This window comes from Oncorhynchus mykiss, chromosome 2 (assembly GCF_013265735.2).
Source record: "Oncorhynchus mykiss isolate Arlee chromosome 2, USDA_OmykA_1.1, whole genome shotgun sequence".
NCBI classification, from domain to species: Eukaryota; Metazoa; Chordata; class Actinopteri; order Salmoniformes; family Salmonidae; genus Oncorhynchus; species Oncorhynchus mykiss.
Window position 1 is genome coordinate 72140973 of NC_048566.1, and position 24720 is coordinate 72165692.

Genomic DNA, 24720 nt, shown 5'->3' on the forward strand with positions numbered 1-24720 from the left:
CATGAGACTGTGCTGCCCCTAGTGAGGGAATTCAGCAGCAACACTGTTTGATAGACAATGATTTCTGATTGGGCTCTCTCTCTCTGTCTGCTACAGTTTTGGGAAGTCTCATGGATATATTGTGAGATTCCCTGTTACTCATTAGCCATGCAAGGTCCACCCAAAGAATAGTTATTCTAATTATAACAGGAACAGAGATCCTCATCTCATGCCCTGCTCAAGGACATGGCACTTAAGAGTAGCCACGCTATCTCGCACAGTAACTTAAATGGCTTTCTGTAACCTACTTGACAATTGTACACAAACAACCAACCTGTCCAAGAACAGACTGAGAAAGAGTCATTGAGTAGTTTGGAAAAAAGCAAAACAGTGAATTTAGCTGTATTATGTAAACAGAGACAGCACAAACCAAGCAAACAAGACAAATAACGGACAAACTCAGAGTAAACTTAGGTGAGGTCTATTTTCATCGAGTACACCGTGTAAGAGAGGATTAGGGGATCTGCATCCTGCCCACCAGCCACAACTACCAGCATTATCCAGCCTGGACTATAAAGCCTTCAGAGCATGGTGTATCACAATGTCAACATGTTCTTCTGCAGGCATATTCGCTTCAAACAGAGACAAACACAGGTACATAACTGTACATCTTACTGATGTGTCCGGATATGCCTCCAGACACATACAGTGCATTTGGAAAGTATTGACTTTTTCTCAATTCTTCTTACATTACAGCCTTATTCCAAAATTGATGAAATTGTTTTTCCCCCTCATCAATCTACACACAATACCCCATATAAACAAAGACTTTTTGCAAATGTGAAGAAAAAAAAATGAAATATACCATATACAGAAGTATTCAGATCTTTTACTCAGTGCTTTGTTGAAGCACCTTTGGCAGAAATTACAGCCTTGAGTCTTCTTGGGTATGACGCTACAAGCTTGGCACAGCTGTATTTGGGGAGTTTCTCCCATTCTTTCAAGCTCTGTCAGGTTGGATGGGGCGCGTCGCTGAACAGCTATTTTCAGTTGTCTCCAGAGACATTAGATCTGGTTCAAGTCTGGGCTCTGGCTGGGCCACTCAAGGACATTCAGAGACTAGTCCCAAAACCACTGCTGCGTTGTGTCATGGGGACTGATAATGTCATTGCCGACGCACTCTCTCGTGCGCCCTGTTCCTGAATGTCCACGTGACTGACCACTGTTTATTGTTGTGTTTGGTATTGTCCTGTTCTATCGCTCCAGTCGGTTCCCTTCTGGTCTTGTTTTCTTCTTTCCTCTTAAAGGTTGCTTCCTGTGCGCAAAAGTTGCTGAGGTCTGGGGAGGACAAGGTTGGCTGGGGCAAGTGGAAGTGTGAACCCGTAACCCCTCATGTATTTAAAAGGCATGGATGGAACAATGCAGTCTGGGTTCTCTATTAGGATCCAGGGCAGTATTTTGTTATGTGTGACTGGTATGGTATTCAGGGGTCCTTGTTAGCTGTGTGCTTAGGGTCGTTGTCCTGTTGGAAGGTGAACCTTCGCCCCAGTCTGTGGTCCTGAGCACTCTGGAGCAGTTTTTCTTCAAGGATCTCTCTGTACTTTGCTCCGGACATCTTTCCCTCGATCCTGAATAGTCTAACAGTCCCTGCCAGTGAAAAACATCCCCACAGCATGATGCTGCCATCACCATGCTTCACCGTAGGGATGGTGCCAGGTTTCCTCAAAACGTGACGCTAGGCATTCAGGCCAAAGAGTTCAATCTTGGTTTCTTCAGACAAGAGAATCTTGTTTCTCATGGTCTGAGAGTCCTTTAGGTGCCTTTTGGAAAACTCCAAGTGGGCTGTCATATGCCTTTTACTGAGGAGTGGCTTCCGTCAACTCTCCATAAAGGCCTGATTGGTGGAGTGCTGCAGAGATGGTTGTCTTTCTGAAAGGTACTCCCATCTCCACAGAGGAACTCTGGAGCTCTGTCAGAGTGACCATCAGGTTCTTGTTCACCTCCCTGACCAAGGCCCTTTTCCCCCGATTGCTAAGTTTGGCCAGACGGCCAGCTCTAGGAAGAGTCTCGGTGGTTCCAAACTTCTTCCATTTTAGAATGATGGAGGCCTCTGAACTGTCCACTGTGGAACCTTATATAGTCATTTGTGTGCCTTTCCAAATCATGTCCTACCAATTGAATGTACCAAAGGTGAACTCCAATCAAGTTGTAGAAACCTCTCAAGGATGACAATGGAAACAGGATGCATCTGCGCTCACTCGTGACACTAATTTAAAAAAAATACAAAACTGAAATACCATATTTAGAGTAAAATCACTCCAAACTGCAGTAGGATGAAAACAGCAGTTTATCAAATGGGACACATGAATCTGTTGGAACTCTGGGATGTTATCATGACAATAAATACTCTTTGGATCGATAAAATGACTCTGTCTCCTGAATTCTTTCACAATATGAGTCCATTGCATTAAGATCTATGATATTAATGTACTTTGTGTGAGGCTCCCTTTAAAGGAGAATAATAAGTATACAGGCCAGAAGGATTATGTAGCACTTCTTAGAAACGGAAGACGGAAAACAGGGTAAGAGAATGTAAGCAAAGGTAAACACTGTCAGTTTGAATTTACAGTTGGATTCCGTTGCACAGTGAGTAGCAGGCACCTATTGTCTATATCAAGTCTTTGCTATGATTAGAATTCACCTTAGGGTTAACATTTTAAACGATGACTATCATTAACACTTAACAATCTTAACTACAGGGATCTTTGTTCCAGTTTGGGAGAAGGCAGAGCTTGACACCAGCAACACAGCCCTGTATAACCAGAGGCCATTTAAGGACAATAGCTTGCAGTCCTAACCCTCCCCTCCCACTTCACTGATGAAACCCAGCTAAGAAATTGGTACCCAGAATGTTTCTGTTTGGTTAGAGATAACCTTCTGTGAGACGCTGTCTTATCATCCATACACCCGGCTGAGGAACGGGAGGGATGCTCCAGTCACACTGGCTGTGGAGATAAAAATGAGTCACTGAAGTGTCATCCTGTGTGTTAATCCCTAAACACTGACCTGTATGACAGCTCACTAAATGTCAGGTGCATAACAGCAGAGCACTGTCTTTTCTTGTGTTTATCTAGTCTACTGCCTGCACTTTAGAGGAGTTATTTCAAACAACACAGATTACCTTATCGATTGGAGTTAAGTGCATCTTTGTAATGTCGTCATCTGGGAGAGTATACATGTATACTAAACCACATACTGTAGTTCCTAAAATGGTATTTAGAAAATGAGTCATACATTCATGTCATTGTTCATGTTTTTAGTGTTAATGAAATATGTGTTTGTCTATGTGTGCGTGCATACTGTATGTGTGTGTGTGTTTTTGTTTTGTTCGTCTGCGTACGTACGTGTGAAGAGGTCTATCTTTTTCCACTGCTAAACGCCGTAAGTCAACAGCATTAGTCTACCTGATCCTGACATGTTGTCGGATAATCTGTGGGTCTTAACCTTGTGTCACCACACACCATTCCAGGTAAGAGAGAGTCCTCATTAGCCTGAATACCTACATTAGGGAGATAAATTAGGAATCTGTGAGTGTTTGATGGAACTGACACTAGTGCAGTACTCAGTGCTATGGGACAGCCTCTTCATTGTAGGCTACATATCCACTTACTGCCACACAGTATTCTTGATCACAAGGAACTGGAGTACATTTTCTTTAAAACCTGATATTAAGTAACCTTAATGATGGATTCCTCAATGTGAATTTGACCTGATTGGCATTCATCCCTTTAAATCCGAGAGTGGGTGAAGCAGTGGACTGCATTCAGCTTGTCACATTTATTCATTAGTCGTCATTGTGCTTGAGAGCCAACATGGCCAGGGAAGGTCCCTGCTGAAAAATTAAAAGAGAGATATGTCTACAGTCTGTGATTTGCAATTATTTCAATAATGCTACGTTACAGCCCTTTCATAATGGTAATGATAGCCAGGTCAGGGAGGGAGGGAGAGCAGAAGAAACAGAGCAAGAAAGAGAGCGAGAATGAGAGAGAGGGAAGGGCACAGTCTAACAGCCATAGCAACCCTGTATTGTAGGGTTTAACACCGGTAACCAGTATCCATGGACTGTCCCGGGACCATTTACATTTCTCAAAAGAAATTATGACAAGATCTGGAAAATTACTACATATTCTCCCAATGTAGCACTAACGCAATTCCACAAAATACACAACATGAGCAGCAGCAGATTGGCATAATTTTTATGGCACATTATCCAAACAGGCTGTCGCATGGAAACCTTTAGCCTAGCATATTTACTTCACACAAAGTCACCATATATTCAAAGGTTCTTCCTTTTAAAATTTTGAGTTTATGCTTATATCGTTTGTGGTAGATGGTGGCAGATTGTGGTAAATTGCGTCATTCTGTCATTGCACCACACTATCACAAAGGGGAGTTAGAATGCTGATCTATCGGTAGTTTAAACTGTGGCACAAATTTATTAGCATTTCGTAAATTAAATGGAGGTGTGAATGTTTCAGTCCAAGAGTCTCTCTTGATTGACACTGCCGGAATGCACACGAGACTCGAATGCAGTTTAGAGTTCTCATCAGAACCCAAGCCCGAGCCCTGGTCCAACGTCACAGAAATTAAATGAGCTCGAACCCGAAAAAATGCCAGATTTCTAGAAAACAGTAGGCTATATTGATTTATACGGGTGTTGAGAACAACACGGAGGAGGCGGGCGGCACCGGAGTGAGGAGATGAGGAAGCAGCCATTGGGCCTAGAAAAAGCGCAGAGAGAGAAAAACACCTTAGTCATGATCAACTGAATTATGAAAATATTGGAATAAAGTAGGCTAATGCAATTGAAGGCATTTATCAAGCTTGAACTGAAACTCCCCAAATCATATCCAACCGTTATACTAATTTAAAGCAATAGTCGTGTGTGGTCACCTAGATTATCATTTCAGCACCGTTTTGATTGGGACAGCGCCATCGCGCTGCTTTGAGACAGGTTTGGGGAACTCGTCTCGATAAATCAATCAATGTCAATTTTTGTTTTCACTGAATCTCCGTTTCGATATTTGGTAACAATTAGGCTGGGGAAATGTTAGCTAAATTGAGGTGAGTGCTAGTTTGCTCATATATTAGCTGATCAGAACATTTTCCTAGCATGTTTTACAAGTCTGCTTGCTCTTCACTCGTGTAGTAACCTGTCCTACTCCAGACCAACAGACAGTAACTTGTCCGATAATCAATCAATCTGATTTAGTTTCACTGAACTTCTGTCTCTATATTTGGTTAGTTGATCTCTGGCTGGACAAGTGGAAGTGGCTAATTTATTTGTTTACTCATCTATCCCTGATCAGAAACATTTAGCATGCAATAATGTAGCCTAAATCAAGTGCATTATGTATCTACTGACTCATGTAGTAGCCTTATATAGCCTTGTATAAAGCCTAGACTATTGTATGTAGTTCTGTCTTTGAGCTCTTCTTGTCTATTGATGTTCTGTATTATGTCATACTGTATTATGTTTCATGTTTTGTGTGGACCACAGGAAGAGTAGCTGCTGCTATTGCAACAGCTAATGGGGATCCTAATAAAATACCAAAATACCAAATACTATCATCTCAATCCCACTGAAACCCAAAATCGCATGAAAACTCCTAACTTTATTCTGTAATCCATAAACTGCATTATCAAAGCACGTCTCGCCTATGCATGTCAAAATAGCACTATAACATTTCCCCTGCTTTTCTGCACTGTATCGTACTGCTGCGGTAGAGAATGTGTGATCAACAAATGGTATGAGATTAGATATACAGTGGGGAGAACAAGTATTTGATACGCTGCCAATTTTGCAGGTTTTCCTACTTACAAAGCATGTAGAGGTCTGTCATTTTTATCATAGGTACACTCCAACTGTGAGAGACGGAATCTAAAACAAATATCCAGAAACTCACATTGTATGATTTTTAAGTAATTAATTTGCATATTTATTGCATGACATAAGTATTTGATACATCAGAAAAGCAGAACTTAATATTTGGTACAGAAACCGTTGTTTGCAATTACAGAGATCATACGCTTCCTGTAGTTCTTGACCAGGTTTGCACACACTGCAGCAGGGATTTTGGCCCACTCCTCCATACAGACCTTCTCCAGATCCTTCAGGTTTCGGGGCTGTCACTGGGCAATACGGACTTTCAGCTCCCTCCAAATATTTTCTATTGGGTTCAGGTCTGGAGACTGGCTAGACCACTCCAGGGCCTTGAGATGCTTCTTACGGAGCCACTCCTTAGTTGCCCTGGCTGTGTGTTTTGGGTCATTGTCATGCTGGAAAACCCAGCCACGACCCATCTTCAATGCTCTTACTGAGGGAAGGAGGTTGTTGGCCAAGATCTCGCGATACATGGCCCCATCCATCCTTCCCTCAATACGGTGCAGTCGTCTTGTCCCCTTTGCAGAAAAGCATCCCCAAAGAATGATGTTTCCACCTCCATGCTTCACGGTTGAGATGGTGTTCTTGGGGTTGTACTCATCCTTCTTCTTCCTCCAAACACGGCGAGTGGAGTTTAGACCAAAAAGCTATATTTTTGTCTCATCAGACCACATGACCTTCTCCCATTCCTCCTCTGGATCATCCAGATGGTCATTGGCAAACTTCAGACGGGCCTGGACAGGCGCTGGCTTGAGCTTGTTTGTTTTACTTGTTCTTTCCACTGTATATTTTTTCAACAGAGTTGGTCCCTGTTACGATACCTTGATATTTCATCTATTTCCTCTCTTTATCATGAGCTGATCTGCTATCTGTATTATCATGAACTCGATTTTGCCAAACAGGAGATATTCTGTCACTTGCTTGAGGTTATCTACAGTGGTTCCTCCTTTAGAAGTTGCAGCGTACTGCGGCGCAGCTTGCATGTTGCCGCAGAATTCTATGACACATTATTTAAGTATGAACCACTGGTACCATTAATGCCAGTTAGTGCTAGTTTAACCACCAGTGGGCATCTTTAAGAAGCACTTGATAGCCTTCAATAATGACTGTACTAGAGAATGCAGGCACGCGGGAGACCAGCGTTCAATTCCCCGACAGGGAGGAAGGAGTAGGAAGTCCTTGTAAATAAGAATTGGTTCTTAACGGAATCCATATGTGTTATTTCATAGTTGTGATGTCTTCACTATTATTCTACAATGTAGAAAATAGTAAAAATAAAGAAAATCATCATTTTCCCACCTTCTGTTGTGGGATCTTGTCTTTGTTTGTTGCATGGGTTGCACTCCTAAGCTTTTCGTTCATTTTACTAAAGAAAATGTACGCCTACCACGCTGCACCTTGGTCTTCATTTAACGACGGACGTTACAGCTTCTAACTTCAATATGCTCTTTAAAAAATTAGACTGATACCACTTTTAACAGCACATTACTCAACACTAGTGAGAAACATGTTGCCTACGGTAGACCTACAGTATATCGAAAAACATGACATGACTCTCCGCCAATAATTACATATAGAGGATTGGAGGATTTATGAACGGCCTGTTTAGCAATTCACAACAATGTCATTGGCGATCAGGGTTACTCTATCATTACTAAATATTAGTTTCACCTCTTGTGAAATCTTTACACAGCGACGCAGCCAAGCCGGCAATGTGGCGCAGCGACAATCTTATTTTAGGAGAACCCTGGCATAGTGACCATATATTGGTTTAAAATGCTTAAAATTTGATTTTTGCGGTATTTCTCAGGACTCTCGGGATAAATAGGAATTATTCCCGGTATTGAAACCTGGTAGATTTTTGGGAAAATACTCCTCCCTACTGTGTTGGGCCTTGTTGCAGTTTGTATGATCAGTTTGTAATGCTGCCTTAGATGTTTTCCTGAGGGCTGAGGGTGACACACACAGTGCCCATAGTGCTTATGGGTGGTGGCAGGGTGGAGGCAGGCAGAACAAAAATCAGGGATCTATGGGAGGCTAAGACAAGTTGCAGCTCCCTGACCTCTTCTAATGGAGTTCCCCCAGCTGCCCCATAAAAGGAGAGTTGGAGCCAGAGCAGGGTAAAGGGATCAGCGACTGCCTGTAGCTGGTAACAGCTCCGTCAGCAGGTGGCTTTGCCCAATTACCAGGCTAGAGACGCCAACAGCAAGGCTCCTCATTCCTCAACAAGGGAAATATAATGAAGCTGCTTGGACAAAAGCATATCTGCCACAAATAAGTCTTAATTGTTCTGAATCCTGAGGAAGTGGGTAAATTGATGTGGTTTGCCAAATGTGAAGCTTGTTCAATGGAGAGGGAGAGGTTGGCAGTGATCTATAATGTGGAGAGGGTTTGATTTGGAAGTGAAATATGGAAGTGATATCATAATGTGGTGAGGCAAGGCCAGAATATTTTACCATGAGGCGTTATTGAATGAAAAATAGAAAGACCTACAGCTCATCAGGTTTTGTATCAGGTAATCTTTTTTCTTAGAGACATAGTGATTAAAAATAGTGTGTTTCTCAATATGCTAACAATCGTGCTCCACACTCTCATGCTCCAAATTCGTTCCCCGAGGACATTCTCTTGAGTATGTTCTTGTGAGGACGAGTATGGAGAATGCATAAACATTTACATTTGAGAAGCACTGCGCCCTCCCATGCTACTACATTACCTCTGACCAATACAGACGAAACAAGATAACTACACCGAACAAAGAAATAAACGCAACATGTAAAATGTTGGTTCCATGTTTCATGAGCTGAAATAAAAGATCCCAGAAATGTTCCATATGCACAAAAAGCATATTTCTCTGAAATGTTTTGCACAAATTAGTTTACATCCCTGTTAGTGAGCATTTCACCTGGCAGGTGTGGTATATCAAGAAGCTGATAAAAACAGCATGATCATTACACAGATGCACCTTGTGCTGGGTACAATAAAAGGCCACTCTAAAATGTACAGACAACACAATGCCACAGATGTCTCAAGTTTTGAGGGAGCGTGCATTTGGCATGATGACTGCAGGAATGTCCAATAGAGTTGTTTCCAGAAAATTGCATGTTCATTTAATTTCTAAGCCACCTCCAACATAATTTTAGATAATTTGGCAGTACATTCAACTGACGTCAGAACTGCAGACCGACCACGTGTAACCATGCCATCCAGGACCTCCAGTACCAGATTGTTTACCTGCGGGATCATCTGCGACCAGCCACCCAGACAGCTGATTAAACTGTGGGTTTGCACACCCAAAGAATTTCTGCACAAACTGTCAGAAATAGTCTCAGGGAAGCTCATCTGCGTGCTCGTCGTCCTCACCAGGGTCTTGACCTGACTACAGTTTAGCGTCGTAAGCGGCTTCAGTGGGCAAATGCTCACGTTCGATGGCCACCGGCATGCTGGGGAAGTGTGCTCTTCACAGATGAATCCCGGTTTCAACTGCACCGGGCTGATGACAGAGCGTGTATGGCGTCATGTGGGCGAGCGGTTTGCTGATGTCAATGTCGGGAACAGAGTGGCCCATGGTGGTGGTGGGGTTATGGTATGGTAAGGAATAAGCTACAGACAATGAACACAATTGCATTTTATCGATGGCAATTTGAATGCACAGAGATACCGTGATGAGATCCTGAGCGCCATCACCTCATGTTTTAGCATGATAATGCACGGCCCCATGTCGCAAGGATCTGTAGACAATTCATGGAAGCTGAAAATGCCTCAGTTCTTCCATGGCTTGCATACTCACCAGACATGTCACCCATTGTGGATTTTGGGCTGCTTTGGATCGACATGTACGACAGCGTTTTCCAGTTACTAACAATATCCAGCAACTTCACACAGCCATTCAAGAGGAGTGGGACAACATTCCACAGGTCGCAATCAACAGCCTGATCAACTTTATGATTAGACGATGTGTCACGCATTCATGTGTCGCGCATGAGACAAATGGTGGTCACACCAAATACTGTCACGACTTCCACCGAAGGTGGCTCCTCTCCCTGTGCAGGCGACGCTCAGCGGTCATCGTCACCGGTCTATTAGCTGCCACCGATCCTTTTTTCTTTTCTGTTGGTTTTGTCTTGATTGTTTTCACCTGTTGCTTATTTTGGTTCGTCAATAGTCTATTTAAACTTCTAGTGCCCGCCTGCTTTTGTGCGGGCTTATCCTTACTGTCTGTGGTGAAGTTGCTTTTCGCCTGCGTATTTTGTTGTATGTTCTTTTCATGGGTTTTGGAGACATACTTGATTTATGGTCTGATTGTTGGCTAGACCAAGCTCAATAAATGCATTAAATTGGAAGTATTGCTCTCTGCGCCTGACTCTACACCCACCACTCCTAGGAATCTGTGACAGAAGCCCGCACCAGAACATGGAGTCAGCAGGAGCAGCTGATATTGTGATCCATTCACCTACTTTTTTTTAAGGTGTCTGTGACCAAGAGATGAGATGCATATCTGTATTTCCAGTCATGTGAAATCCATAGAATAGGGCCAAATGAATTCATTTCAATTGACTGATTTCCTTATATGAACTGTACCTCAGTAAAATCTTTTAAATTGTTGCATGTTGAATTTATATTTTTGGTCAATGTACATAATGCAAACATAAGCTTGTAACTTCCTAATTATCAACTAGCTAGCCAGCTAGTTTTAAATGTAAAAAAATACCTATAAGAATGTTGTTATGAAAGGTAGATGGCCAACGTTAGCTACAAATTATTTGTGGGTAGATAGCTAACAACCAATTCTTTGTCAGTTAGCCTGCGATCACAGCAAACTACAGTGGATATTTTAGGTAGGAAAACATGCCAAAGTTAACACAGGGTGTATTTATTAACGTTTCAAGATAAAATATTGACAACATATGAGACGTGAATGTTTTCAATACATTTTGTGGTTGTGTCATATCATGTCAACAATCCTGAGAATTTATTGTTAAAGCTTGCATCGATCCATGTTTCAAAATATGTACAAACGGTGTATTCACCCGAGAAGTGCCCTTCGTGCTCCGTTTCGTATTCTGTGATTTGGACTCATACACCGACCATTGCATGCTTCAATTTGCGTGCTCAGAGCACGGTAGTCTGCATATTGAGAAACACAAATAGTAAACTCCTGTGAACTCATTGAAAACCTAGAGAATACAGGATGCCAGCGAGAGGGACCTCCTGACCCTGGCTATTTAATAAAGGTTGATTCAATCTACATCTGATTGTTTGTAATAATCACTTCTTACGCTATTGATCCAAGTCCATTTAATTAGGCAATGTTATCCTGCGCTCCACGTCAGCATTGATACAGGGATAAAGTGCTGAACATGCTACTGGGTAATCCTAGGAGCCCTCAGAGCCACTACTTATAGACCACTCAATCAGTGATGCTGGGGATTTGTGCTAATGCCAGGAGAGGAGAGTGAATCTGCACATTTTGAGCACTAAGCACAAGGTCAACCTAACCTCAGAAAATGAACAGCTATGGTGCATCCAGAAATAGAGTGGATCTTGCGTTCTACTAAAGAGGAAGGGCCAGTTCCTGGGCCTTTATTTGTGAACACTTCTCTATGTCATTGTGTTGTCATTGGAGGCTCGCCTCTCAGATCAGCCTGAGCCTTCTGACAGCTGCCTCCTTCCCAGCAGGCATAGGGCCAGACCTGACGGCCGTGTCAGGGGAAAGGCTGAGCATCTCAATCTAATAGTCAAAACCAGCTAGACAAACAGGCATTTCTGTGGCAATGGCTTGCTGATGTTGTTGTGTTTATGATCTGCCTCCGCCCCCTCTTATTCCCTTGTCCCTCCCCTCCCCTGACCGGAAAAAAAATCCCCTTTTTAATCAGCGTCGACAAGGTCTGACCCAGATTGCCTTGAGAAGGTCGCACGATGACGGGTGTACTGAGGCCACAGTGATTGGAGATAGAGAGGGAGATGAGGAGGTTATGATGACCACCCTCTGCCTAGTCCAACACACATCCACTCTACCTTCCCTAAGCATTCAGACAAACAGATAGCCCAGGCTATACAGTAGCAGGGTTCAGATTGGTACAGGAGGTGCCGGGCCGGGCCGGAGAGGGGTGGGGTAATTTGGGAGGGGCAGTGTCTCTGGGTGGGCAGTGGACCAGGCCACTGGCCCTACTCTCCGGTGCTGCAGATGGTGGTCTGTACTGTACGGTGAGTGATATGTTGAGAGGCAGGCCACGGGCGGCAGGCAGCACACTGCTCTGGTGTTACCATGTTAAGGCCTCCCTCTGGGGCTTTGGGCCACGTTTGTTATCCAACACTGACCCACTTCATCCAGAGGTCTGACATATTTTGAGGCTTCCAAACTCAACCTTCACTTCCCTCTCTGGTGAGCCCAGCTGGAAGGAGCAGATGCACAATGCTCATCTGGCTAGCCTAGCGCCCATGAGCCACACTGCAGCTTCTAGGCTGGGTAATGTGCTCAACATTCTTAGAGGTCCACACTCTCCAAAACAGAGCTAAACCAAGGCACATGGACTGCAGCATGACTGGTCCAGCTCTGCCCTCTGCTCTGATGAAACTACCCTGCCAAAGCACACACATGGGTCAGTGCTCATGGCTGCAGAGACCCTGTTAACACCAGTGCAGCAACATTCTCTAGTCAGTTAACTGTAACACTTCCTGGTTGACTAGACTCCAACGCAAATGATAGGAGCATTAGCAAGAACTACGAGGGAGATGACAGTATCTGGCACATAGACAACTCTTTAGAGCATCATTCTCAGGACTGATAAAGGACATGCTCCGCTTTTAGATACATCGCCACAAACATTGGCGATAAAGGTGCTGTATTATATTGGCATCAATAAAGATACTGTAAAATACTTGAATAAAGAAACCATATAGCTCTTATCCTTATCCACAGAGCACTGAGACATCACTGTTTGGGTGACAAGTTTATGCCATCATTTGTCATTTATTCATGGCCACTCAGAAAGTATAGCCTCACACAATGTGGTGTCATATCGGGGTCAACATGCTCAAACAGCACACAAAGGAATTTAGTGACACCATATGATGTTTAACTAAGAGCAGCCAAACCAGACACATAACAACAGAGTTGTGCCATGGACAGCAGTAATGACTGGCTGGTATAACCATAATGTTGGACAACTGAAGGATAACATGAGGAATGCCCAAATGGAAGTTGCTACAAACTACATTAGCCTGTTCCTGCTTCACTGATATAGAGTACTGAAGATGACTCACTAGCACTGCAAGGCATTTGTTTTGCTACATCAGGAGACAGCATTGATAAATGCTATCATTAAGTTTAAATAACGACAGGAAATTATAATGGAGTTATCCGCCCACTATAATTTTATTACGACTCTTAATAATGGCTATCACTTATCAATCAGTGTGGTACAGGTTGCCATTTACCAGACGGCATGCTCTTTTGGGTACAAGGTCTCCCGCATCTAATTGCATTTAACACATTATGTGATTTCTTTCCATGATTAGATTTTCCAATGCATATGTAGCTGTATTTCACTGCACTATCCAGACATGCTAGCTTGTTGTTGAGCAGTTAGATCCAATTGACACGGCTCAGTAAGGCCACTGTACTCTGACAAATGGTGTATAGCTACTATAGCGGTGCCTCTGAAGCATCCAGGGAGTTACGCTGCCATGCAAGTGATACCAGGCCCACTGTCAGGCAAGTGGAGGGGCAGGTCAACACAACACAATGATGAAGAGAACTTCTCTGCTGCCTTAATGAATCCATGTTGTTTATGGTGTTGCTAGGGCACACTCAGCTTGGAGTTTAATACAGAGATGGAAAAACCCATTTAGAATCTAATCCTTCAAGATGACATTACAGTGCTGAGTTTAAGTAGCTTATAAACACACCTTGCTGAAGACACTGTTTGGAGTCTGAACATTTTTGCAGAATGTTGATTGGTCTCTCGAAGGATATATGTCACTGCAACAACTACAGAAGACTCCTTACAGAACCAAAGCTGAAGTGTCCATCCTGCCCTGCCTTTCTAAAGTCTTCGAAAGCCAAGTGAACAAACAGATCACCGACCATTTCGAATCCCACCGTACCTTCTCCGCTATGCAATCAAGTTTCCGAGCTGGTCACGGGTGCACCTCAGACATGCTCAAGATCCTAAACGATATCATAACCGCCATCGATAAAAGACAGTACTGTGCAGCCGTCTTCATCGACCTGGCTTTCGACTCAGTCAATCTCCGGATTCTTATTGGCAGACTCAATAGCCTTGGTTTCTCTAATGACTGCCTCGCCGGGTTCACTAACTACTTTAAAGATAGAGTTCAGTGTGTCATGTCGGAGGGCCTGTTGTCTGGACCTCTGACAGTCTCTATGGAGGTGCCACAGGGTTAAATTCTCGGGCCAACTCTTTTCTCTGTAAATATCAATGATGTCGCTCTTGCTGCGGGTGATTCTTTGATCCACCTCTACTCAGACGACACCATCCTGTATACCTGTGCACATCTGGCCCTTCTTTGGACACTTTGTTAACAAACCTCCAAACGAGCTTCAACGCCATACAACACTCTTTCCGTGGCCTCCAACTGCTCTTAAATGCTAGTAAAACGAAATGCATGCTCTTCAACCGATCGCTGCCCGCACCCACCTGCATTACTATTCTGGATGGTTCTGACTTAGAATATGTGGACAACTATAAATACCTAGGTGTCTGGCTAGACTGTAAACTCTCCTTCCAGACTCACATTAAGCAGCTCTAATCCAAAGTTAAAACTAGAATCGGCTTCCTATTTCGCAAAACAAAGCCTCCTTCACTCATGCTGCCAAACATACCCTCGAAAAACTGACTATCCTACCAACGATCCTACTAATCTAAATTGTAATTACTTCGACGCTATTTGCCTATTTATTGCCTTACCTCCTTACTTCATTTGCACACACTGTATACAGATTTTTCTATTGTGTTACTGACTGTACATTTGTTTATCCCACAACTACATGTTGTTTTTGTCGTACTGCTTTGCTTTATCTTGGCCAGGTCGCAGTTGTAAATGAGAACTTGTTCTCAACTGACCTACCTGGTTAAATAAAGGTGAAATAAATATAATAAAAAAACAGAGCTAATGTAGGTTGATGTATGGTAAAATGTGGTTGATGTTGATATTGTAAATACGGTACTATACTATATAGATAAATTACCATATAAAAGTGAAATTATCTTGTGAAGTGACTTGATATCTCAGGAGAGTATATGTTTACTTTTTAAATAAGAAAATAGTGATGCACCGATATTACATTTTTGTCCGATACTGATATCCGATATATTCTTTGCCAAAACACCCCGATACGATAACCGATATTTACAATTTTAGCGGCCTTTTAAGCATTCTAGTACAGTTAAATTGTTAACACACAAACATGGACGCAGCGGTCTAAGGCACTGCATCTCAGTGCAAGAGGTGTCACTACAGTCCCTGGTTCGAATTCAGGCTGTATCACATCAGGCTGTGATTGGGATTCCCATAGGGCTGTGCACAATTGGCCCAGTGTTGTCCAGGTTTGGCTGGGGTAGGCTGTCATTGTAAATAAGAATTTGTTCTTAACTGACTTGCCTAGTTAAATAAAGGTTACACACACACACACACACACACACACACTGACCAAAAAGTTATTTTGTTGGTATTTACGTATGTCCCCATTACCAGTAAATCATAATCAAAATCTATTTCTTTAACTTAATTGCTGTGCTGTTTCATTGTTCATTTGTTCAGTCGTTTCATTCTCAACCAGGATTTCTATAGAACACCGTTTGGGTCTTGGCATGTTAAAAAAGATACACGTCAAATAACACTTTTGACGTGTCAAATAAACTTGTTGACCAATCAGGACCTGAATATGATTGCACGTCACATAATAATGTAACGCGTTCATTAATTCTGTACGTATTTATTACACATTGATTACACTATCACTTGTATTTCATATGTCACAACGATTCATCGATACTTATGCTATGATGCTGGTAAAATTGTCTCGCGCACCTACAGTGCTGGTCATAAAAAAAGCTAGTTAGCTCATGGATGCCAACAATGTTCTTCCCAAAAAACATAGCAAAACGACATAATATTTCAGTAGCTATAGTTATCTAGCTGACTATATAGCTAGGTGTCATCATCTAAAATAACCCTAATTTATAAGTCAGTTCTTATTTGATTAATTGGGTGGCAGGTAGCCTAGTGGTTAGAGTGTTTGACTTCTAACTGAAAGGTTGCAAGATCAAATCCCCAAGCTGGCAAGGTAAAAATCTGTTAACCCACTGTTCCTAGGCCATCATTGAAAATAATAATTTGTTCTTAACTGACTTGCCTAGTTGAACAAATGTCGAATTAAAAAATGTATGGTGGTTGGACCCATCTATTTGAAGCTAGCCACAATAAGGATTATCAACAATAGTGGACTTGGCGGTTAGCCTTCAAAATAAAAGATTGTCATTGACAGTGATGCAAATGCATACAAATAGTATAATTATGACATATTTTAATAGATCATGCTAAACGAGGTTGGAATGATATATAAAATCAACAAAAGACAAGCATTTGTTACTTTAACAACAATCTGTTGAAATCACACTGGATGTATTATACTTTACAAAAGAATTGGGGCATACTTATTTCACTGTATGGATTGTGGATCAATGACATGGGGTATCAGTCTACACAGAGAACATTAGCATCGTAGCTCTTATTGCGGGACACTGAAACAACTGTGAATTGAGCAACATTTATTGTCAACCTATGTGTATTGAACACTATTCCAGAGGAAAAACAATACTGTGCGGATGTTTTAGAGTCTGATAACTCTGAGGAGGACGTTGGGAAAAAATATCTTGGGTATTGAGTAGACTGTTACCCCATTTCATTGATCCCCAATCCTTAGGTAAAACTGTACAATGCGATATGAATGTCAATACACACAATAGGCTGACTGGGGAGGTGATTTCACACAGTCACGCGATAAGAGCTACAGCGCTAATATTTGCGTAAACTCTTCACAGTTGTGTTCTGTGGGTGTCACCAAGTAGACTAATACCTCATTTCATTGCTTCACATTCCAACCTTGTTTAACATCATCTAGTCTAAATACGGCATGATTCCACCAATTGTAATCTTCTGCATCACTTTCAAATAGGTACTTTTATTTTGAAGGCAAACCACAAATTCCACTATTGTCTCTAATCCTTATTGTGGCTAGCTTCATAACACTTAACCCGCTCAAGTCGAGCCACACTAGCCAGATGAAGCTAGCTGGCTGCTTATAACGTTAGCTTTGGGCAACAGCTAGCTATTTATTTTCATGAACTGAAGTTCAATTTCAATAGGCGAACAACAACTGGCTACCTAGCTAATACTTACTAATACTTACTCACAATGACTCCTAAATCATTGCTAAGAATAGTGAAAATGACTGCAGTTTCTACTGGTCATTGTTTTCAGGCTGGTTGTATTGGTGCTAGCTAGGTACCAAGCTAAAGTGAACTAGCTACCCCAGAATTTGCAGTTGAACAAATAATGCTTTATTACCAATGCGGTATTGTAAACACATCTTCGTGGCCAGTGTTTGCTTGTTTGCAGACTTTTTTGTACAGCTGTGACACTGCTACTGATAGTAGTGGTGGCGCTTGGTTTGCACGTACAAATTCAGATCACACAACATTCTGTAATAGAAAAGTGTAGTAGAATAGTGTTATTTGACGTATCTTTTTTGACACGCAAATATCCAAATGGCATTCCATAGTATGTTGTGAAGCTAATAGCAGTGACGCTATTACTAAGGAACTCCGGTAGGGAATAATAGCGCGCTTGGTAACGTTAGTGTGTACCTGTGCTCGACCAGTCGCGAAAGCCAACATTACCGACGACAGAGAACGGTTGATTGTCAAGGGCAATAAATTCCATTATCTTGGTGTTAATGGATTTCGTCTTTGAGTTGTCTCGCTGAAATGTACTCTTTCAAATGACTGCTCGACTTGAATGTTCGATCCACACAGCAGACATTGTGGGCTAGGTTAGGAATGCTATGTTGCAGGTGTAGCGCCAAATGTTACGTAGCGTCATTACGTCACGTTATATAGGTATGCACATCAGCTTTGACATCGTTTTTTCACATCGTCGTTAAACTAGACATTGGGTTGATAAAAATGTTGGCATTTTTAGCTAATATCGGCCGAATACGATATTGTGCATGTTAAATAAAACAAAAACCTCTCTTGTCTTCATAATGATTATCATAAGCATGTTCTTTTTTCTCTTTGGGCATGTCTTGAAGTGACTTATCCCAGGACTTTTTGAAGTAAAGGTCTTGAGTTTTAGTTTAAGAAACTGTAATGTAAGGGGCTACTGTGGGAGTGTCTGCCAGTAAGCACAGGCAAATTGCTTTAGGCTGCAAAACTGTTCAGGTAAGAATCGCATATTTGTGCCTTTCCAAAGGAGTGGGCACTTGTCTTGTCTCTGGCCATAATAAAAAAAGAAGGACCTTTGTGTGTTCCCCCTCAGTAGCTAGTCTGTCATATATAGTTTGGATTGACTTTATGACAGATCCCAGGGTCTGTGTGTGTGTGTGTGTGTGTGTGTGTGTGTGTGTGTGTGTGTGTGTGTGTGTGTGTGTGTGTGTGTGTGTGTGTGTGTGTGCGCACGCAACCTGTGCCTGCACAGCTTTGTGTTGGCCAGGGAGAGACTGGAGTACTTTATACGCTGGAACATACAGAGCATTCTTCCCTTCTCCTGCTCCGCTCTGCTGGGACCTCAGACTGTTGCCGTCGGTACATGAAGCCTCAAAGTTTAACACCAGAGTGCTGATAAATGGAATTGCATTTCAAAAGGCCACATCTCTGATAGACGCTTCTGTTCAAATCTTTTTTCACTCTTCCTATCTTTATCAATGACAATGCAGGAAGCACTCATTTAAAATTGAAAAGATCTAGGCCTGATCATTCTATTATGGCCTCTCCCCACATCTAGGAAAACATTTCTGAAACCTGTGAAGTTAATATGACATTAAATTAGCTGATGCAGAGCAGTACTAACAATTTTCAAATCATCAAACAATGATCTGTTACAGACCCCAGATCCTAGAAATACAGCCTTTTACACTGGTGGCAAAAAGATCATAACCACTTAATACATTGACACTGAATAAACAAATGTGATCATTTCAGTCTGCAGATAGGTCCTCTCATGTTACAGGCTTGAAAAAGCCTTAAAAGCAGTGAGAGTTGGATGGGTAGGGTTAAGGCCTAATGGTTTTTGGAAGGAGCATTATTGCTGAACAACTGTATATGTATGTGCTGTATGGTTTTGCAACCTCAGGCCCTGTGGGAAGAGCCATAATTCAAACTATATGGTGAAAGAGCAGTGGGAATGGAGGGAGATCGTGTTGACTAACTCTAATCATATTTGCTCCCTTCGGCCCAATTGAGTGCCTACGTCTAGACATGGAAAACAAGATAATCTCGTAAAACACAGTGTTTATCCGCAGCACCACTTTTAACATCAAGTCGTGATGGAAGCAATTTCACCCCTACCTAGACTAATCCTTAGTATTGCATTTGAGGAAAATAGTACAATGTTCAGCGCTCAACATGATTGACTCCACAAGTTCAACAGTGACAGATCCCAAAACTGAAAGTAAAACCAACTGGATCAGCAGTGGTCAGACTCTAAAGCAGGCCTACTTCTCCTGAAAAGTCAGGCAGTTTGAGAACACTCTGTAAGTGCTGCTATATAAAAAAAATGGCAACATCGTTTCAATCCGTTTTATCTGCCGATTAGTACTATAAGTCCTGCCTGGCAGGGAGAGACAGCCCCAGTCCTTCTGCCCAGGCCAGCCCTGTCTCCGAGTCAGTAGGAGCTGTTTTTCACATGTGGTATGCATGTGCAGTCAGGCTGCTCAGACGCACCTCAGGGCTAGCTGGTTGGCATTCCTGCCTCACTCTGTAATTATGGCTTCACTCCTACAGACCACTGCTCTCTCTGCTCCTCTCTTCTCCACAGCCCACTCTCACATTTTCACAGGTCTTCCACTGATGTCATACTGCCATTACCTGAACAGTTTATACCACTGGCTAATTAAAATAATATGCTATGCATGAGGCTATAGGCGGCATCTGCCATCATCTTCAACAACAAAAGCTTGTGATGATGGTCATTTAGAAATGAACATATCACAGCAGAACATAAATCTGAGCAAAGACTTCTACCAACGGTGTGATAGTAGTAGTATATTAGTCTAATCACCACAGTCTCACCTCACACCCTGGGTCTCACTGCATTACACAATGAGCTGCAGATGAATATTCATGCCTCCTGACACATTGATGTACAGCATGAACCTGGTTGTGTCAGAGTGAGAACACAGATACATTTCACAAGCAGTGTTCAAATAGCCCATACGTCTTCATCACCCATCACAAGGATCATATTGTATACTGTAGTTCTGCTCTCTATTTCTGCAGGAGTCCCATTGTCACTCATTGCTCTCTGACTGCCTATAGGCCAACTACCACTTCTTCCTCCTCTGTCAACCACTTATGCCTTTTAAATGCACCGCACTGGTCCATCCATTTTATGGACAGTATGTGAGGCTGTTATTTCAGGTTATCCTTACAGCAGTAATGCATAGTAGTGAAATACAAAGAGTCAAATCTCCCATAGCGAGCATGTAGTGGAATTATTCAGGCCGGGCAGACGAAAAACAGACAGACCCCTTACGGCAGGGTAGCATAGTGGGGCGGCAGGGTAGCATAGTGGTTAGAGCGTTGGACTAGTAACCGCAAGGTTGGAAGTTCTGAGCTGAGCTGACAAGGTACAAATATGTCGTTCTGCCCCTGAACAGGCAGTTAACCCACTGTTCCTAGGCTGTCATTGAAAATAAGAATTTGTTCTAACTGACTTGCCTAGTTAAATAAAGGTTAAAACAATTTTTACGGAAAAACCACATGAATTTCACATGAAGAGTTCCAAAAACACTTTTGTACATGATTTCATGTGAAATTTCATGTGAAATCATGTGACTGACGGCAGACTAGGAAGCTAAAGGGCAATCAATATGCTGACAGTGTCTGTTTTAGTCATTAAACATACAGAATCAATTAGGCTACCATAACACCAGCTACTAACCTTCATATCATGGGCCTTTGGGACGTATTAACTCATATAAAACAACATATTCAACCTCCCCAGGCATGGATGTAAAGTATGTTGGGGTGATTTTTTTTAGTAATGTATCTATGGTTGTGTTTGGCCTGCATTGATCAAAAATAATATATTTCTGTATGTGAAAATATAGAAGCATCTATTTCAGCTTTTTGAGACTGGTTACTACCAGGCAGTGGAAGTCAATACTGTCATGCTGAATCAGGACTGTCTTGCAAAAGTGTTAGAAAAATATTTTGCAGAGGAAAAATATTGCAAAACACAACTTAAGTACAACTTTATCTGATTACTGTCACAATGTGTACACCCCCTGCATATTATGTTTCATGAATAATCATACAATACATTCATAGCCACGGGAGGATGTTGGAGGGGTGCAGCAAATTGTTTTTTTTGGGGAGGGCTATATATGCCCGCGGTACAGACAGCTATATCAGGCCGCTAATAAAGGAATAGTAAAGGTTCAGTGCACTTCTTTTGTGGAAAAAAATGTCTCTCTCAAAAATACATAAATATTCAGATTTTTCATGGGGGTGCTACAGCAAATCAATCTTACAGAGATTCAGACAATCTCCTCCATTCATGCTGTTACCAGCACATGACATGCCAGCAGAATGGGGATTAGGATGATCAGCTGAGCACATGCTCCCAACTCAATGCCACATTGTTCTCTGATTCTCACCGCTTGTTTTCCTCCAACTCTCCTTGCAGCTTATGAGGAGAACCGCACCAAATCTCCCTCTATGCCTGCCAAACTTTAATCAGTCCACTTCCTACTGTACAGTGCTAACAAGGCACTGCAGTTGTGCCTTACGTCAAAGCTGTTCTGTGCTTGTTTGCTTCTGTCGCTTCTAAACAAAGCAGAGCACATTGTGAAAAATAGCTAGGACTAAGAATGAAAGTTGGGGAGGTACAATTGTAGTCTGAAGTTTACATACACTTAGGTTGGAGTCATTAAAACTCATTTTTAAACCACTCCACAAATGTCTTGTTAACAAACTATAGTTTTGGCAAGTAGGTTAGGACATCTACTTAGTGCATGACACAAGTAATTTTTCCAACAATTGTTTACAGACAGATTATTTCACTTATAATTCACTGTATCACAATTCCAGTGGGTCAGAAGTTTACATACACTAAGTTGACTGCATTTAAACAGCTTGGACAATTCCAGAAAATTATGGCTTTAAAAGCTTCTGATAGGCTAATTGACATCATTTGAGTCAATTGGAGGTGTACCTGTGGATGTATTTCAAGGCCTACCTTCAAACTCAGTGCCTCTTTGCTTGACATCATGGGAAAATCTAAAGAAATCAGCCAAGACCTCAGAAAAATAATTTTAAACTTGATTAAAAAGTCTGGTTCATGCTTGGGAGCAATTTCCAAACGCCCGAAGGTACCATGTTCACCTGTACAAACAATAGTACGCAAGAATAAACACCGTGGGACCACACAACCGTCATACCGCTCAGGAAGGAGACGCATTCTGTCTCCTAGAGATGAAAGTACTTTGGTGCGAAAAGTGCAAATCAATCCCAGAACAACATCAAAGGACCTTGTGAAGATGCTGGAGGAAACAAGTACAAAAGTATCTATATCCACAGTAAAACGAGTCCTATATCGACATAACCTGAAAGGCCACTCAGCAAGGAAGAAGCCACTGCTCCAAAACAGCCATAAAAAAAGCCAGACTACGGTTTGCAACTGCACATGGGCACAAAGATCGTACTTTTTGGAGAAAAGAACACCATCCCAACTGTGAAGCACATGGGTGGCAGCATCATGTGGGGGTGCTTTGATGCAGGCAGGACAGGTGCACTTCACAAAATAGATTGCATCATGAGAAGGAAAATTATGTGGATATAGTGAAGCAACATCTCAAGGTGTATGTAAACTTCCGACTTCAACTGTATATGCTGTTGGCCTGAGATCATACAAGACACTGAAGGCCTTTGGTTTGAGTTTGACCGACACATCAGTGTTACACTAACAAATGTCTTCCATATTACTAATGTTGTAAATATATCAGGAAGGACCTTGTCTCCCAATCAGCCATTATCACATTCTGTGGTGCTGCTTAGATATCAAACAAGGCCATGCATGTAGCAGCTGATTCATCAAGCCACGTCTCCTCTATCCCATCGAAGGCTAATGTGCATCCATGGACACCACGTTACGGCCAGCCTTTATCAAACTAGGAAACCTGGCTGCTTTAATCTGGATTTGTGGCTTTATCTACCAATATAACAATGCTCTCTCTCTCATTATCATGTCATGTAACATGCCCTGTGTACGCCCTTCAGTTAATCAGAATAAATATTTAACAAAGTTATGGCGTGTAAACACAGCAACACAGTCATGACAAGGGCACGACAACGCCTCTTCCAACTTGTAAAGATTTTACATGGGCCCTCAGATCCTCAAAAAGTTCTACAGCTGCACTATCAAGAGCATTTTGACCTGCTGCATCACCGCTTGGTATGGCAACTACTCGGCATCTGACCATAAGACTCTACAGCGGGTAGTGCGCACGTCCCAGTACATCACTGGGGCAAAGTTTCCTGCCATCCAGGACCACTATACCAGGCGGTGACAGAAGAAGGCCCTACAGATTGTCAAAGACTCCAGCCACCCAAGTCATAGACTAGGCTTCTGAACATCTTCTACCTCCAAGCCATAAGACTGACAGTTAACCCCCTTTTTTTTGCACTGACTCTACCCACACACACACTCACACATACTACACTGACACTCCAACACACACATACACACTACATATGCTCACACACACACACACACACACACACACACACACACACACACACACACAAAACACACACACACACACACATGCATATTGACGCCATACACATACACTCACAGATAGACACACTTTTAAACGCTGCTGCTACTCTGTTCATTATCTATCCTGATTGCCAAGTCACTTTTACACCTACCTACATGTACATAATACCTCAATTACCTCAACTACCTAATACTCCTTCACATTGACTCGGTACCGGTAAACCTTTTATATAGCCTCATTATTGTTTTTTTATTGTGTTACTATTTCCTTTTTTGTTGTATTTTAATTTTTTTACTATTTAAGTCTGCAATAATGGAAAAGGGCTCGTAAGTAAGCATTTCATAGTAAATTCCACACCTGTTGTATCCGATGCATATGACAAATACAATATTGATTTGATTTAATTGTGGTTATACAAGGGGGGCTCATGACACACTGAATGCTCAATGTGCAAGGCAGAACAACATTAGGGTGTTGTCAATACAATGGCCTTTACAATCAGCAGAGCAAATACGTCAGAGCCACACAACCCTTAATTTTGAGAAGTTTACTGGGATGACTGACCACAGCATATCTTACCAAACATCAGTGAAATATATTCAAAGATGCAGTAAGGCACTGCAAAGAGACAGTACCCTCAGGGTACATTCGCAAACAATCATCTGCTATTTAAGGTTAGCTCAGAAAGTGCTTTGAATACACTGTTAAACCTTGAAACGCTAAGTCAGCAGTTGGTCAAATACCTGTGTGAGAGCGCAAGCCAGCTGAG

General features: G+C 42.1%; 1 protein-coding gene across 2 annotated transcripts in view; it reads right to left on the minus strand.

Moving 5' to 3' along the window:
- LOC110495618 (solute carrier organic anion transporter family member 3A1) overlaps positions 1-24720 on the minus strand; it is a 69442-nt gene that overhangs the window by 34967 nt on the left and 9755 nt on the right. The gene's annotated exons all lie outside the window — the stretch shown is intronic.